Source organism: Colius striatus, chromosome 7 (assembly GCF_028858725.1).
Source record: "Colius striatus isolate bColStr4 chromosome 7, bColStr4.1.hap1, whole genome shotgun sequence".
Classification (NCBI taxonomy): Eukaryota; Metazoa; Chordata; class Aves; order Coliiformes; family Coliidae; genus Colius; species Colius striatus.
This window is the reverse complement of record NC_084765.1, coordinates 10,509,382-10,523,049: the sequence shown is the minus strand read 5'-3', so window position 1 is coordinate 10,523,049 and position 13,668 is coordinate 10,509,382.

Sequence of the window (13,668 nt, the reverse complement as noted above, 5' to 3'; positions counted from 1 at the left end):
GTTTCTGCTTTAATCTCATGTTCACATTACTTTCTTCAGTGATAGTGTATCCACTTTGAGTATGGTTACATTGCAAAAAATGTTTTAGAACACTTCATTGGGAACACCAAGTGGCATTCAGGTGTGCTGCCAAATTACTGCAGCACTCATCTGCGGTAGAAAGAGCACTAAATGCTCGCTCACCACCCTCAAGTCTGGCTTAAAAAGAAGGTTGATACTTTAAACTTTTCTAAGCAAATTTTCTTAGAGGCAAATGATGCATTTTTTTAAGTGCCAAGTGATAAACTGTATGTGTGCGTTTTTCTGCTTTTTTTCTGGAAAAAGTCTGTCTATATTTGCTGATATATATGGAGAACTGAATCCACTAAATGTTGGTAAACTTGGAAGACTCTTGTAACTCTAAGAACTGTGCTACTAGAAGGGCAGGAAACTTCTCAAAAGTCTGGAGATACTAAATCAAGACATGCTAGCTGGAGGCAAAGTTTTTGTGTTATAAGTTAGGAAAGCTTAGCACCAGCTACCACCATCCTCAGCAGTTTTTGAAGATGATATGCCTCCTACAAAAGACTGAAAAGAATCATATGCTTATGCCCAAAGGCAAGCAGCAAGTCACTCAGGAGTGCGTAAAAAACATATTTGAGTATAAATTAAGTGTTTTACCTTCTTTGAGGTTGTATATTGTAGCCCTGTAAACTGGATTTTCTCTTTTGCTTTTGGGCCAGTTGATGTACCTTTAGTAACTGCATCACTTATTTTAGGAACTCTAATGTTACTCTAACAGGCTGCTATTTGAATACTGTTTACTTTCTAATGGAGTGAGAGAAAAAGCAAAAGTTACTATGCCATTCCCTTGCCTACTATATATCTACTTACCCATGCTGACCTGAGCATATTCTGTACCAAGGAGTCACATGGTAAGTGAAAAATGACAGGGAGAAATAATTAGTCTGACAACCCCACAGTGTGTATAGGGAATATATGACTCTCTGCATCTTTTTGAGTTCAGTGAGTCAAGTCCATAATCAGCTGGCCATTTCGTTTAGCTCTAAGGGTGAAATGGGGTAACAGTCCACTTATGCTCTGGAGACAGCTTGATGCATTTGTAAGAAAAAATATCCAGCTTGTTTGCACCTCCATAACTTCTTCTTTTTTTAAGGATATAGAAGGAAAAGTGACAAACAATGGAATGTTTATATCTCCTTTTTCCCCCACCTCCCACCCCAAGTGGCCCTTTTCTGTATTTTAGGGCATCCTGAACTCTTGCTCTCATTTAACGCACCTATCATTTTTGGTTGCCAATTTTATCCACAGCCCACGTGATGAAGGGTATTAACATTTGAGAATGAGTACTAGACAATATACAAGAGGGCAACTGCAGATAGTTTACAACAGGATGTTCTCTTAAGTGACTACCATTATCCATATAGTAGAATTTCGAAGCAGTATTTGATGCAGATAAAACGTTGACCATGAAATGAATTGTGTACTGCCACTTTTAAGCTTGGAATCCTCTGTCATTCTGTACTACCTGCAACAATTTTGCACTGGGAGGGGGGATTAAGTGAATCAAAGCCCTTAAACTTCATTTATTAAAGTATTCTTTGACCTTTTTTCAGGTTTTTTATCCTCAGCCAAAAAGACGGGCTTTGTTACATTTAAACAACAAATAGAAATGTTAAAAGTGTTGTTGATTTCTTTTACAGTGTTGTCATGGTTTGACATGACAGCCTTTTCTGGTAAGGGGGAAGGGGCTGCAAAGATGGCTCCTGCAAGAAGTTGCTCACAACTCTCCCCAGCTCAGAGCCAGACCCACTTCTGGGGCTAAGCCAATTAGACGCCTCCATGATCACTTTTTAAGAAGAAGCCGGAAGGGGAGGTGTCTTCCTCCATCTTCTTTTCTTTCTTCTGCCCCTTCTTCTCTTCTTCTGGCTGGTGGTGGTGCAAGGAGTAGGAACAATGAGAGAGACAACCATGCGGACTCCAAGGTCAGTGATGAAAGGGAGGAGGTGTGCTGGAGCAGAGACTCCCCTGCATTCTATGGAGAGAACTGGTGAAGCTGAGATTTATTTTCATTTCTTTAAAGACCCTGCATCAGCGGGAGAGACTCATTTTGATAATGAGCCCGCATCAGGGGCAGAGAATCATTTTGCTAAAGCTGACCCCGGACCAGGGGCAGCGATTCACTTAAAGGCCCCGAGCCAGGGACAGTGATTTTGGCCGGAGGAGGCCTTGTCCCAAAGGAGAGGCCCTTTATCACTATGGCCGGAGCAGGCCCTGTCCCGAGGAAGGGACCCAATATCCACAGCTGCAACTGTGGGGAGGAACCCACGTCAGAGATATTCACCAAGGACTGTCTCCCGTGTGAGGGACCCTGTATCAGCAGAAGCCGCAGCTGCTGGGAACAACCCACACCAGAGAAGTTTGTTAAGGACTGTGTTCCGGGGGAGGAACCCCGTGTTGGAGCAGGGGAAGAATGCCAGGAGTCATCCTCATCTGAGAAGACAGAAGCGGCAGAGCCCATCTGTGAGAGACTGACCACATCGCCCACTCCCTGTCCCCCTGAGCCGTTGGGGGGGAGGAGGTAGAGATATCGGGAGCAGTGAGCTGGGCCCGGGAAGAAAGGAGGGATGGGGGAGGGAGATCTTAAAGTGCTGGTTGTAATTTTCTCATCATCCTACTCCCTTTTTGCTTTTATTCCGTTCTGTTTCTTGTAGAATAAACTTTCCTAGTTTCTAAGTCGAGTACTAGAGTCTGTTTTGCCCAGAACCATAATTGGCAGTGAGCCCTTCCTGCCCTTGTCTCAATCCACAACAATCTTGCTTATCTTTTTACTCCCATTTCGCTGGGTCCTCCACCATCTTAACGAGGGTAGGGGTGAATGGGGGCATCGAGCGAGAAACTGTCGTGGTGCTGTTGTGCTAGCTGGGCCAAACCACGACAAGTGTTCACTTGATTTAGCCATCAGTTGTAATGGTCATTGGTCAATCTACACCAGCAAAATACTCCCTTTGAGGTACTACCTGCAAATTTATGTTTCACAATAGAATGGCTTGGTTCTGAATAAAGGAGTCTGTGAATATATTTTAGATTTTGTTCCTCCTCAGCTGGAGACGTGTGTTAAAACACATCGATGGGATGCCTTCTAAGTCACTTTCTCTGAATTAAGTTTGTATGAGTTTTATCTCAACAATTATAATCTTTTTATATCAAAGAATTTTGTAGCTGGGAAACTATTTCAGGTGGCTTTTTTTTTTTTTTCCCCATCCTTTTTTCATTAATTTAATTTCTTCCTGTTCATGTGAGCACAGATATTTGCAAAACATATTAAAATCATGACTGCAAAAATTCAAGTTTTGTTCAAAACCCAGATATCTTGAAAGGTTATAAAGAAAAATGTCAAGCTGCAGTAGCTGCAACCAAAGGAATTAAGAATTGGACTGAACTAACGTCTCTCACTTCTTGTGCTGCTAAAGTGTATGTTATCTTGAGTTTCAGAATTTCTAAAACTAATTCAGACTATTGGCAAACAAGATAAACTCCTGAATACACTTAGAATTAGTAGAAGTGATAGGATTTATTAATCTGGAAGCAAAACTGTTTTTAGGGATGGAAGTAAGGACTGTTGGGAATGACTGGAGTCTTCTTGAATTGTAGACAGGGAGAAGACAAATCTCTATTGTGACTAAGAGAATTGATAAGGACTTAATCCTGAAGAAAACCTGAAAGGCTTTCTGTGATCAGATGAACATTAACTCCCTGGGACTGCACTGATGGCACCTAATGTTCTGCAGCCTTTCATATTGACAGTTGTATCCCCTTTTTGCATAGCAGCTTAATAGTGAAGGCATATCACAGGATGCCTGTTTTTAATGTAAGATCCTACAGAGATATGAACTGAAGAATTCAACAGGAAAAAGACTGTATCCTGGCTAGGCAGACCTCTGTATTTGCCTCTAGGCAAATTATTAGAGACAGGATATAAAACAGCACACTCTCATACCTGATCCAGTTGGGTGGTTGCTGTAAAATGACACCAGGATGTGGTAGCAAGTTCTCTGGTGCTTTTCTTGGTGTAGACTGTAAAACTCTGTTTAAGAATGAATTTGAAATGGTAATTGTGCATCACGTGTGATGCTCTTCCATTTTACCTTTTGGTAGCTCTTTGAAAGGGAGTAAATGATTAAGCAGAATTATGTTTAGAGACAAAAGTATCAGAGATCTTGTTACTCTATTCCTTTTCTCTCACTGGAGTTACAAAAAGTAGTATTCAAAGGTGATCTAATTATCCTCATTTATTGTTTAATGTGTTCCACTGCCTATTTTTTGTAATCTTGTCTATGCAAATATGCCTACTTAACAAAAAAGCAAAACCAGAGATGGAGACTCAGCAGTGCAGTTCACACCTTAGGGTTAAGGGGCTGAGATGTTTATACCAGTTAATCCTTCACTGACTGTTCAATGAGATGCAAAATAAGCATATAGTGCTGTAGCCTAGAAGGAAATAATTTTCTCCACTTACTCTTCTGAAAGTAAATAAGTTGATTTTTCAGTAAATGTGGGATTCATCTGTGAAATTTACATGCAGGGGCCTTTTTTACATACAGCCAGTAAAAACCTGAATTATTCATGATTTTGTAATTTCTTTCAGTGGTTGGTTATCCTGTGAGGGAGGAAACTAAAGTTTATTCTGCAGACACTCTCTCTTTATTACTGTAATGGGAACATTGCACTGGTAATTATAGTTTTACTAATTATACTTACTCATTTGCTTAATGTTCGTAAGAAGAATATTATTTAAATCTAGTTTGCTGTTAGACACTGTAGCTAAATTATAAATTGTAAGCAGGAAAGAGGTCAAGTCTGTTTGTGTGATCTTGTCCCTGTTTCTCTATTAGGTTCCTGGAAGGTTCCTTTTGAAAGATGGCCCAGTCAATGTTGAATAATTCAAAGAGTCTACAGACCTTATGTTTGTACAGTGCAGATAAGTATATTATAGGGAAGAAAAAAAAAATAGAAGGATTTCTAGCCCTGCTACTGGTTGCATCTTGCTATCACAACTGTTTTATCAACAAAAGCAAAAGAACCAAAATCCTTAATGTCTTCCTGTCAAGTCATTTCTCACTGATAAATGTAGACAACTGCTCTGCTTTGTTCTGCTTAGAGATAGTTTTGGGTTGTTTTGTGATTGGGAAATAGACTTGTTGTTTCTTCCCAGAGATTATAGAGCCAGATCCAAGACGCTTCTAAAGGAAGAAGATATTCTCTGTTGGTTTAAGAAGACCTTGGATCAGACTTGTTACTATCAAACCTCAGAATTTGAACACATCAGTCAAGTACCTATCCTGAATCTAGATTTTCATGAGATTCCTGTGGTTTTCCTAGGGTGAGTTAACTTCTTTTACTCACAAAGTGATGAAGGTCGAGCAGAATCTATTTAATTGCTTTAAGTTTATGTATACACTTGCAATTTATTTGCATATTTTGAGGTATGCAAAATCAGAATAGCTGACAGTGAATAAGGAAAAGGGCAAATAATTAGACAATGTAACGACTACTTGTGTAAAGTTCAGCGAATTTTAATAATTCTTAACATGCAAACCTAAATGTAATTTATGTTCCCTAAAAATCATCATTTAGCAAATATGTAACAGCAGGAAGGGTTCCATTCATGTAACACTGTCTGTAGAAATCAGGTAACCATTACTACATATTGCAAATGTTAATATGAAGTCTTTCATTAGTTGTGACAGGATATTGAGGCTGCAAATAACTAACTCCTGAATATCCACTGAGCATAAAAAGTTTCGAAGATTGTAACCACACATCAATTTCTGTGTCAACTTTTTAACCCCCAAAGCTTCACGTGGTATTTGAAAAAAGCCAAAAATTTTTCAGGGCCAATTCTTTTCTCTCAGATAAATGTGACCTCATAACATCATGAGCTGGATTCTTTACAGAAGTAAACTGACAGGACTATCAATATTGGTGTGAGTGTGCACACCATCTGAGACTGCAAGACTTGAGCTTATAAGAGTGAGATTCCTGTGGTGCTGCCATTTCTCTGTTTACTCCCAGAGGAAAAGAAATGCTTTAGTGATAAATGAAATTCTGAAAAGAAAAACAGCAACTCATGTCTCTTAATTGCCATGGGTGAAGAGTATTAGTAGATGAACATCAGTCTACTTATCTGATGAAAGAAGACAAGTGCACGATTAATTATTTAATAAAGCATGTTTGTCTTTGCCGGTAAGTTTTGAGGCTATTTCTCAAGAAACTTGAATATTTCCACTGAGTTGTATCATATTAGATAGACAGACTCCTGTTTTCTTACTGAGAAATTAGCTTGTTGAGGAAATTGTCTTAATGACAGCTGGATTGTTTGCTTTCTGCAGTAGTAGTTCACATCATCTTACTGTAGTACATGCTTGGGCACATGCAGTTATCTAATTGTCTGTTTTAAAATGGATTGTAATTATTATGCTTCATATGTTAGTGGAAATGCCTCTTGCATGGGCATTTGAAAATGTTTTTCTTTACTTTTTCCATACATGATTTATCAACTCTATCATTGCTTACGTGTTCTTTATTATGCCTTCCAAAAGATTTTTTCCAGAACGCTCTTTTGCTTAAGGACCACAGGAAGAAGATCAATGAAACTTAAATTCTTTGTCAAATATTAAGTCTTTTAAGCAATTTTTTGTAGCCACTGGCACATCCTTAATAGTCCCAAAGGGAAAACAAGGAAGGTAGCTATCAAAGTTGGATATGCATTTATTATCTTGTCATAAATACTGAAAAACAGAGACTCAGGAAACTAGACAAACACTTTTCCTAGGAAATTTTCAGAATATGTGTTAGTGGTACTTTGCTCAACTGTGAGATTCACATAATGCTCTGAAGGTTTTAGCTCTCCCTGGTTTCTGTGTCTTTGGATCCTAATTGTTACAACTTTCAACATAACTCTGCAGTTGATCTCTTTTTAAGTCCTTTGTGGTTGCTGTACATGTGTTTTTGCCACTGCAAGAAAGTGCTATAAGCAGTGATACTCCTAGGTCCTTCTGCATAAGGAGAGACTTCTGAATGTGTCTCTACTATAAAACTACTTAAAGTTGCTGTTTTCTAAAAATCTATTAATTTACATAATTACTCTGGCATGTACTTCCTTCTGGCCCACATTCCTTCTTTTGGTATAATTCCTCACATTTTACCAATAGAAAGCTGAAGCAGCTAGTTGTTAAACTTCATAGAAGAGATTGCTGTCAGAGCAATGCTTAAAATTTTGAATGACTTGTCATTCAGATTGACAGATGCCACCTCTCCTCACAGAAGTCAGACTAGAGGTTGTGCTGAGTGTGCTGTCAAAATGTCTTTGATGGTATTGTCTGTGACACTGAGAGCTGGGATAAGAACTGCAGGTCACTAGGGGTGAGCTATGTGTGCCAGAGAGATTCTTTTGCATGTAAATTCACTTTGTGACTTCCTGTATGCACTGGAGTGCTGGAAAATGAGTCTGAAGTCATGTCCTAGAGTGCCATTGAGGCTGCATTTCCTGGGAGGTAAATGAAGGCATTCCAGCAGCAAACTCTCCATATGCATGCACAGTGAGTGCCCAGGACTGGCAAGTGGCATGGATTTCCTTATGGGTAGATACAGTGTGGACATGTGGTTCTGCATCCATAATGCAGTGCAGCACATCAAACCCTCACTTCGCCTCCTTTGCCTGTCACTACTCAGTATACTGTAAATGCACCCAGATCCTGGAATTTCCAGAACTACTTACAACCAATCAGCAATGTGAGGAATTTTTTTTCCAATTGTCTTCTGTTACTGTCTGCTTGGGGTTTTTTTTTTAGTTGCTTTTGATATTTTCCACAGTCCAGGGCATTATGTTCTGTTCTCTTATTCTCATCACTTGTTCTCAGCTCATCTCAATTCAGTGCATCGTTGAATCTTGCATACTCCCTCCCCTGGTGCTCTTGCTCTGATTTATTCTGTGGTCATTCTTTTTCAAACTTCCACTGTTTTTTGTCTGATTTAAGAAGAGAGAAACCCATACTTCCTGCATGTGACTCGGTGTGAATTTTAAGTTAATAACATCCTTTTGAATACCATTCCAGATCTAGATATGTCAACTTTTTATCTTGTGGTAGGGATTGTGAACACTGCAGAAGCTTTAGAAGAAATTAGAAACTCAAGCATTTAATAATGCAGGAGCATTATTAAAATAACTCACCTAATGGATCACCTCTCCAGAGAGAGGAGACTAATGCAGGCAAGTAATCTGTGCAAGAAAGGTAAAAGATCCAAGAGAATGAAATTAATAGCATCATTTAAAAAAAATCTGCTTCAGTGCCTTTAATTTGTAAAGAAAGCAGGTTAATGATAATGTAGACAAAGGGTGAGATTCTATCAGTTTATCTTTAATTAAAATCCTTGCAGTCAGTGCAAAGCCATGGAAGCACACCTCAGAATCTTCTTTGTTTATTCACAGAACAGGAGCATCATGAAAGGATGTTTTTTTGTTTCCTTGGTCCTTAGTATTCCCTGACAAAAGGCTTACGAAGCCAACTCATTTCCCATGTTTCCCGTGAGCAAATTCTATGTATTGAAAGAAGAGGGTGGAGAAGGTCACTATTTCCAATATATCTGCTTAGACTGCAAAAAAAGCTGCTGAGTAATAGGGGACAGGAATTACATCTATTTCCTTTGCCCTGGGCCTGTGGGCTGTGCTGTAGTGAGGCCAGGATTATTGAGACATTGAAGATTTTTGGGTGTCAAACATCTTAAACATAATTTCTAAGGTGCTTTTCAGAGACCTATTTCTTAGGAAGTGCTGTATTGCTGCCTTTTCGTGGTATCCTATTCTGTGTACTTCAGGACACTTCTAGTGGTAAATTCACTGCTGGTAAATTCACTTACATCTTACTACGAGTCAAAGCTGGTTAGTACAAGTAAAGATAGGAGAACCTAGTGACGGTTCATGTTTAAAACTCTTCATACAAATTCATACATGGGTTGGAACTCCTGTGTTAAAGGATAATTTGTATTCTTTAAAAAAAAATAATGCCTTGAATTTATATAGCACCCTTGAATAGCACAGGCTTTGACATGTCAGAGATTTGATCTACACAAAGGAACAATTTGGCAAGCTCTAGGCTTAAGAAGCTCTTGAAAGAAAAAAACAAAAATATTTGTGCACCAAGAAGCAGAACTTGTGCTTTAGTAGTTACCCTCTCCTAGCATTTTAGAGCTCTCATAGCTTTGCTTATCTGCTTAGCTACATCCAGGAAAGAAAAACAAACGGTACTTTCTAGATAGCTTGTTATTATGTGAACAACATGAGAAGGAAAGATTGTCTGTTTCTAATATTTTGCAGTGATCAGACTTTATGTAAGACAGTTGTAAAAGGAAGTTCTTGGTACTGGTTTAGTTATTAGATATATAGCTATGGTTATATACGGATTTCAGAGGTATCTGCAGCTACAGCAAGCTCAGTAATGACTGAGCCTTGCTTGGGTGCATGCACATGGTTATATGTATGGGAAAAAAATGTTCTTTAAATTCATTTCAAGGCCATTCTGGTATTATTGTCTTACCAAATACATTTATTTTTATCCACAAGGCTGAAACTAAAACATTTTGATAATTTCTCTGTAAATGTCTCCTTCTAGGAATAGTCATTGAGACTATAAAGAAGAAGGTTAAACATATAAATTGACACCTTATTAAGATGAGAGTTTCTGCTATACTTCAAATCCAAACTATTTCATAATTGAATAAGATTCTAAAAACCTGTCCAAATGTTTTCCGTTGACTACATGTAAAAATTGCTGCAGAAAGGTCTGTATTATTGTTTTTAGTATTTCAAAGATGCTTTTAAGCCTTTAAATGTATATCTTCAGCTTTTAGTTATATTTAGAAATTCATGGAAAGAAATATGTGTGTGTTTGTGTAGTTTCCTGTGGTACCAATAACTTGGGATTTCATGTTTGAGTAGTTTGCTGAATCCAATCTTTTCATCTAATTTATCTGTTCTAAAATGTTAGCAAATGCTAGCTGTGTGCTGATTAAAGTTAGTCATTTGATTGAAAAGTTTTCAAGATGTTAACACTTTTCTATTGTTTCATTGTGGTATAAAGTCAGATCTAAAGTAACTGCAGCATAAGATCAGAGGTGCATTGTTTTTAGGTACACTGATCTGTCTTCATTCAATAAATCTGGCAAGTATTGTGGAGGAAAAATAAATATCCATAAATATTTAGCCATATATGAGTGAAATTAATCACAGAATGTAAATATAGAGAAGCTGATCTGAGTGTCTTCCTCTTGTTCTTCACCTGTCTTGAAATTATTTTCACAAAGCATCATCATCTCCAGTATCCAGTTAGTGTTTTCCATTTTTCTGGATTTGTTTTTCAGGGCATTTGAGTACATCTGAGTAGCTTAACTACATTCCCATGAGACCTGAGAAGTGAAACTTTTGTACAAATATCTATTTTGTAAACTCTTGGGAACCGAGTCTATTATAAAAGCTTTTATTGCTGACATGATTTAATGTTGCTTTTGAATATTTTAACAAGTATATCTGCATTAGAGATGCATTAAAGTAATATTGAAAAGATTTTTATATAGTCAATCAGCTATAGATTATGTTCTAATTCTTATTAAATACTCAGATTCTATTGTAGTTTAAAAATGTTTTAATGATCTAGTTTGTTTATACCTACTGTATGTGTGACACTGTAAAAATCCTTAAAAGATTATTTAGATCACTATACCTTTCTGATGTAAAGAAACTGCCTATGCTAAAAGCTAAGCAGATTCCTACTGTTTGAAATATCTTTTTTCTTTTCCTGACTTTATCGAAGTTCAAGGGTGTTTATACAGATAGTCATTCAATGATGTCCAATGATAGGACAAGAGGCAATGGGGCAATAGCTACATGCTAGAACATAAGAGGTTCCAAAGAAACACAAGGGAAAACTTCCTCACTGTGAGGGTGATGGAGCACTGGAACAGGCTGCCCAGATGGGTTGTTGAGTCTCCTCTGGAGACATGCGAAACCCACCTGGATGAGTTCCTGTGTGACCTACTCTAGGTGATCCTGCTCTGGCAGGGGGATTGGACTAGATGATCTTTTGAGGTCCCTTCCAACCCTTAAGATTCTGTGTTTCTGGAACAAGCATGAAATTCCTGGTATCTTTCTTTGTCCTGCAGAAATGAATGTTCTCATTCATCACATTACATTTAACAGGCTTCATGCATGTGGTCTCTTCATGACTTGTTTCCCAAGTGATGTGGTCAATGTTGCCTATCTCAAAGTGTGTGTGAGAAGAGGGAAGTGAGTCTAAATCTGTGGAAAGAAGGGAAAAAGAAGGTGAAAGTTCTTACAGGTCTGCTCCCATCTATTCTCTGTTCCCACTGCCTCCACCATGAACATTAGGACAGCTCACCACACTGCTTAAAGTTGTGTTTCCTAGTACACCAGGGCTATTTTCTTTTTCCAGAAACACACAGGGATTTTAGGAACTTGCTGGTTTTTTCAGGTAGGTAGTGAGGAACTGAAGTGTCAGTGGACAGTGGCATTCAGGCTTTTCAGTTCACTGTCCTGTAAAGGTACCAGAGTTAGCTCAAAGCTGGTTTGTACTGGTAGGAGTCATAGTGTCAGCATTTGATCTATCTACTCTGAAGAGAAGCTTCCTTTGGGTGTCATGGTTGGTGGATCTTCAGCTTTCAAAACCTGGAGCAATATTTTGGGGACATACTAGGCGATTTGGTGACTAACAGATGGGCTTGGGTGATTTAGTGAGCTAGGAGTTCTGCTGTCTCCCTTTTGCATTCCAGTCCTTGCCAGAAGTTCCTGCTCCAGAAGGGTGAGCTGTGTGCCTGCGCTTCTGCCACTCTCATACAAAGCTTAGCATTTCAGTTGATGCTAAGTTGGTACTAACATATTACGGAGTGAAGTTGGGGAGCAGGATTGTGTGCTTGTACTCTGCTATGCTCTGGTGTGGGAGCAGTAATTTCCTGTGAAGAGGTGAGATGAATACCTGGGAAGCTAATGTATTTTGAAAATAGTACTTACCCACTTCAATTGCTTATCTGGAAAGCTCTTTGACAAATATTTATCCAAGTGACAATATATCATAGTCTTTCTTGTGTATTCACTTTTGCTGTCTTATGGGTTAATAAGGAATAAGAGAAAGCTGAGGGAAAGAAAAAAAGATTGGAACAGTACAGAAAATGGAATGCTGATAAGGATAAATGCTGATGCTGGCAAAGAGATGATGTAATTGTACTTTAAGTGACATTTATGGGTTATGAAATATCTGCAGAAAATCTCAGAGAAATAATTGAACCAGACATTTTTTAGTTCTGGTGAACTATGAGCAAAAGATCCAATATTCCATGCTTTATAAAAGAAAAAAAAGGTTATGCTTCATTGGATAATACAAATCTAATGATGAGCTGATTTTCAAATTATACAATATGCACTTTTGATATATAGCTGTACAGCCTGAGAGACTTTTATTCTGAATTTAAAATTTCTATTAGCTTTGGATTTTTTCTTATCCTTGTCCCTGTCTCTTTCCCCCTTGGAGGCTTCCCAGAAAGATTTATATATGCCTAGCTCCTCAGAGAGGATGCATTCAGGTAGGTAAGTGGAAAGATTTCTTTATCAAACTAAGTAGGAGCCAGACTCAAGAGTTCAAAATGATTTTCTAGGAACTTGCTGCTGTGAACTGTTGACTGTCTGGACCCATGAGTTCCTTGTTCATGGCCAATGATGGCAGCAGAAATTTTCGAATTATTGGCATGAATGAAATGAAGAAAGTTCCCAACCAATTATCAGAGAAAAATGGAAAAGCACATGTGCCTTTTCCATCTGCATTATTTCAGACTCATTTCTTTTCTTTATATAATGTTTCCATTTTATTTCATTGTAACAGGAATTCTCCTTCCTTCCTCTCCTTACAATTTAGAGTTAATCCTAAAAGTTAATCCTAAATTTATAATTATACTTCTTTTAAATGCCTCTGGACAAATTTACAGATTTGGGTGAGAAGGAAATATAATTATTGTTGAGGTCAGTCTGTGGGAGCAGATAAGGTTTTATAATACATACTTTACTGATGACCTAAACTTGATTTTTTTCACTGCAAATTGTAGTTGACCACAGCTAGTGGACAATGGAGCTATGGAGAAGCTTTTACAGAAGTTCTGAATTTAGTTTCTGTGGTCTCAACCATTCCTAGTTGTTCAGACAGATTTGAAAACAGTATATATCTTTGCCTTTCTATTAGTTTAAGACATTTTTCTGTCCCCAAATCTGTTTAGGACATGGGAGAGCATGCATTTGCTTCACAGTCATAACAGTAAGAAGTCATTGACATGGTTGTTCCTGCTAGAATGTTCAATATTGTTTTTTAAATTGACATTTAAATGTAAAGGACATCTGGTTACATGTGATTTTGTTGATACTGATGGAATGTGTCCTTTTCTGAGACAGATTATGCCTTCTTGCCTGAACACCTGTTAATGTACTCTCAGTTTTCCTCTGGTGTAGATTCACTCTGTTACTCTAGTCAGGAACCTTTCATTTTGCTCTTTGCAATATTGAGAAATGCAAATCATCAAATTTGATGTGGCAGCTTAGGTGCTAATGTCATA